We start from the raw sequence: 5,199 nt of genomic DNA, 5'->3' as shown, positions 1-5,199 counted from the left end.
AGGCGGGCAGATCACAAGGTCAGGTGTTTGAGACCAGACTGGCCAAAATTGTAAACCCTGTCTCTACTAAAAATACAAAAATTAACTGGGCATGGTGGCGGGCACCTGTAATCCCAGCTACTCAGGAGGCTGAGGCAGGAGAATCGTCTGAATCCAGGAGACGGAGGTCGCAGTGAGCCGAGATCACACCATTGCACTTCAGCCTGGGCAACAGGGCAAGACTCCATCATACACACACAAAAAAAAGAGTAAGGCACTAAAAGCTGATTGCTAACTCTGCACATGTGGACGGACGTTTAAGAATGAAAGCTTCACTGTCACTTATTCTACTGTTTTACTGGGGAACATCCATCATCAGTATCTTTAGGTCTATTTTCTTGAACTATTCATATTTTCCTGCCTAGAGGGTGTTAGCTTCGTTGCCTGATCCTGTGAATTTAAACTTAAATAAGTATCTATAAAAATCTTGAGTTAAATTTAGTATTGTATGATCTCTTCAGTACTAGACTATAATATCAAATCTTGGGTCTATGTATGTTTTTGCTTTTCCCCAGTGTTCCAGGCATGATGCTAAGGATATAGTGGATGATGAAATATATGCTTGCTGAATATGGGAATAAGAATTATTTTATGATCAGATTTTTTCTTTTTTTGAGATGGAGTCTCGCTCTGTCACCCAGGCTGGTGTGCAGTGGCATGATCTCAGCTCACTGCAACCTCTGCCTCCTGGGTTCAAGTGATTCTCCTGCCTCAGCCTCCTCAGTAGCTGGGATTACAGGCACCGCCACCAAGCCTGGCTAATTTTTGTATTTTTAGTAGAGGCAGGGTTTCACCATGTTGGTCAGGCAGTCTCGAATTCCTGACCTTGTGATCTGCCCGCCTCGGCCTCCCAAAGTGCTGGGATACAGGTGTGACCCACCGCACCCGGCCATGATCGGATTTATGTGAAGAAAAGGAATAAGTATACACTTAACTATTTCCTTTTCAGCATGGGGCACTGATATAGTTTGGGTATTTGTCCCCACACAAATCTTATGTTAAAATGTAATCACCAATGTTGGAAGTGAGGCCTGGTAGGAGGTGTTTGGATCATGGGGGCAGATCCCTCATGAATGGTTTGGACCATCGTCTTGGTAATAAGTGAGCTGTTGCTCTGAGTTCACACAAGAGCTGTTCATTTAAAAGTGTGTGGCACCTCCCCCACACTCTCTCACTTGCTTCTGCTTTCATTACGTGAAGGGGCTGCTCCCTCTTCACCTTCTGCCATGATTGTAAGCTTCCGGAGGCCTCCCTAGAAGCTGAACACATGCCAGCACTGTGCTTCCTGTAAAGCCTGCAGAGCCATGAGCCAGTCAAACCTCTTTTCTTATAAATTACCCAGTCGCAGGCATTTATAGCAATGCAAGAATGGCTTAATACAGGCACCACATTATATTTCTCATGTAACTTCTTTTTCTCAATTACAGTATTCTAATATTTGTACCAAGTAATGCCTTAGACACTAATTTTCTTTTTTTTAATGGATTAGATAAAATAACTTGTTTAAACATTTAAAGTAATGAAAGTGAAAGTAGGGTATTTCTTGCCACCATCACTATCCCAGGTGGCGGAGTGTAAGGATTAAGGACGTAGGTTCTGCCCTGTCATTTGGGTACATGACCGTCCGCCAAGTTACTTACTCTTTCTGGGTATCAATCTCCTGATCTTTAAATAAATAATTATAGTAAATAGGTTAGTTGTGAGATTTTAGTCTATGTAAAACACTTTACAGTTTTTGGATTATAATACTCTCAATAAATTTTAGCTATGACAATAATAAAAAGTGATGATTTTTCTGAGCCGTGAGGACATTACAAGAGTGATGAGTGTTATGAAGGAGAAGTGTAGTGTGACGGGAACATTTACCAGAGGGGCATAACTTAAACGGGTGCATTTTAGTCTTTTTCCTTCATGGCCTTGTCAGCTGCTCCCTACCATTTTTTTTTTTTTTAGACGGAGTCTTGCTCTGCCACCCAGGCTGGGGTGCAGTGGTATGATCTTGACTCACTGCAACCTCTACCTCCCAGGTTCAAGCAATTCTCCTGCCTCAGCCTCCTGAGTAGCTGGGACTACAGGTGCCTGCCACCATGCCTGCTAATTTTTGTATTTTTAATAGAGATGGGGTTTCACCATGTTGGCCAGGCTGGTCTTGAATTCCTGACCTCAGGTGATCCAACCACCTCGGCCTCCCAAAGTGCTGAGATTACAGGCATGAGCCACCATGCCTGGGCTGCTGCCCTCTACTTTTGACTTTAGAAAGTGGCTGGAGAAAAGTGAATTCCTGGCACAGTTAAAAGCATGTTTACCATGATTCAGTTAGCTTGAGAAAACTGGATGAAAAGGAAGGCAAGTAGTGTGATACACGAGAGCAAGGAACAGTTAGGGAAGTGGATTAAAGGCGCTTTAAGGCAGGCTTGTGCAGATTGAGGTTTAACTTTATGTTTCAATATTTGTTACTATTACGTTCTATTCTTTTTGAGCAAGCAATACGTTGACATAAAATCAAATATAAATGGTATGCAGTGAAAACTCCCATTCCTATCCTTGCTCTGTCTGTCTCTTTTCCTTACCACAGATAACGACTTTTTTTTTTTTCCTTTCTGGAGTTATTATGTAAAAGTACAAAAAACATGAACATCTATTTTTATTCCCCATCTTTCCTTCACAAAAGGAAGCATATTGTAACATACTCAGTTGCATTCACTACCATCTTACATCTTGCTTTTAATTTAAAAACATATTATGCAGCTTTATCAGTAACAGTAAAATGCTTCTTTTTTTATTTCTTCTCATGTACATAGTGTTTTATGATATGGATGTAACATCAGCTAACCAGTTCTTATTGATGGAGACTTGACCTGCTCTCATTTTGCTCTTACCAAAATGCTGCAATGAATAAACTTGTTCATATGTCTATATAAATAAATCTCCAGAAGTGTGATTATTGGATCACAGGGTAAATAATTTTGTAATTTTTTTATTCATTCAAATATTTATTGAACAGCTAAGGAGATACAAAGGTGATTTAAAACATGGTCAGAGGTGGCCGGGCGCGGTGGCTCACGCCTGTAATCCCAGCACTTTGGGAGACCGAGGCAGGTGGATCACGAGGTCAGGAGATCGAGACCATCCTGGCTAACATGGTGAAATCCCGTCTCTACTAAAAATACAAAAAATTAGCCGGGCATGCATGCGGGCGCCTGTAGTCCCAGCTACTCGGGAGGCTGAAGCAGGAGAATGGCAGGGTGAACCCAGGAGGCAGAGCTTGCAGTGAGCTGAGATCGTACCACTGCACTCCAGCCTGGGAGACAGTGAGACTCCGTCTCAAAAAAAAAAAAACAAAAAAAAAAAACATGGTCAGAGGTGATGCAAATGCACAAGTAATAGAAAGCAAAGGGCAAGGTTCACCTAATTACAGCAGTCAGAAGAAAGTGCTTTAGGGAACCAAGAGTGAGATTGTTTCCAGCCTGAAGAGGCATGGGTGGCAAATCAGAAAAGGGGATTGGGATTAAAATAGAAGACTTCAGTCTGGATTGTTGATGACACTCAGTATGGACTATATTGGTCTCTCCTTTTCCTTTCTCCCCATCTTTGGGCTTAATTTACCAGTAGTGCCCAGGACTGTTCAATGCACTTTTTCTATACTTCCTTGCATTTTTGCTCTGATGTCTTCTACAGAACTAGGTCCTTTTGGTGTTTTAGGAGTTTTTCCTGTTTTTTGAAGGAGTCTTGTCCTTTTGATCTTGGTATTAATGATGGTTTTGAGTCTTTTCCATTCTGATTTAATTTTTGTCCTTTTTTGGCTAGAGTGTCTTGTATAGATTGCTTCACTGGTGCTTTTTCTTCAGTTCCCTCATCATCAAAATCATCATCATCTTCATCATCATCATCATCTTCATCAGCAGCAAGTTTTGCTTTTTTCTGTGGAACCTTGCTACCACCTCCAGTAGCAGACCGCTTTCCAGATATACTTAAGAGTTTCACATCCTCCTCCTCTTCATCTTCTGACTCTGCATCTTCTACCACAGCTACTAAGTGCTGTCCACTAATATGCACTGGCCCTGAACCACACTTCAACTGTAAGACCACTGGTTATGTTATTTCAAATCCCCCAAGGGAAACCGTTGGCTGTACAGACATTTTCAAAGTTGCCAGTGTTACTTTAATTGGGCTGCCTTCGTAATTCATTGCCTCTGCTTCAATAATGTGCAATTTCATCCTTTGCACCAGCCCCTAAACTGGCCATTCTTTTTTTTTTTTTTAGACAGAGTTTCGCTTTGTCGCCCAGGCTGGAGTGCAATGGCACAATCTCGGCTCACCACAACCTCCACCTCCCGAATTCAAGTGATTCTCCTGCCTCAGCCTCCCAAGTAGCTGGGACTACAGGCATGTGCCACCATGCCCAGCTAATTTTTGTATTTTTAATAGAGATGGGGTTTCACCATCTTGGCCAGGCTGGTCTCAAACTCCTGACCTCGTGATGCACCCACCTCAGCCTCCCAAAGTGCTGGGATTACAAGCGTGAGCCACCGCACCCAGCCTTAAACTGACCATTCTTAAAGATAACTGGTGCTCATTTTCATCATTATCCACCTTAAAGTGATAATCTTTGTTGGCCTTCAGTTCACAACCGAAAAGATAGTTCTAGGGCCTCAGGGGGCTCATGTCCATGTCCATCGAATCTTCCATCGGGTGGCAGCACGCACTTAGGTGGGAGAGAAGGCGGACAGAGATAAATGACCACTGCTCAAGAGAACAGCTGCACAGGATGGAATCACACCAGCAATTTTGTAATTTTAATAGATGTTCCTAGATTATTTTCCCTAAAGTTTGTACTTCCACCAGCAATATCCAAGAGTGCCTAGGCATTTCCCCATGGTCCCCATGCCTCACCAATTATATTTGTCAAATTTTTGTATTTTGGCCATAATGGAAAATGGTATTGAAAGGTAGTTTTAATTAGCAATTTTCATATATTTAAGAATCACTCATATTTCTATGTCTGTGAACTGATCATTCATCTGTTGGTCTTTTCCTTGTCAAATTCCAGAAACTCTTTTTACACTAGAGGGATTCACCCTTTGCTGTAATATGAGGTACAAATCCTCTCCTCCAGTTTGTTATTTCTCGTTAATCTTTATTTATATTGTTAATTTTCTT

At 41.8% G+C, this 5,199-nt stretch overlaps 1 pseudogene; it reads right to left on the bottom strand.

Annotated features, from left to right (window-relative positions):
- Positions 1 to 3,664: 3,664 nt before the first annotated feature.
- On the bottom strand, positions 3,665 to 4,770 carry LOC109027931 (nucleophosmin-like; annotated as a pseudogene).
- Positions 4,771 to 5,199: the final 429 nt, after the last annotated feature.

The sequence above is a fragment of the Gorilla gorilla genome, chromosome 7 (assembly GCF_029281585.2).
Source record: "Gorilla gorilla gorilla isolate KB3781 chromosome 7, NHGRI_mGorGor1-v2.1_pri, whole genome shotgun sequence".
Taxonomy (NCBI): domain Eukaryota; kingdom Metazoa; phylum Chordata; class Mammalia; order Primates; family Hominidae; genus Gorilla; species Gorilla gorilla.
This window is presented reverse-complemented; position numbering and strand designations above follow the sequence as displayed.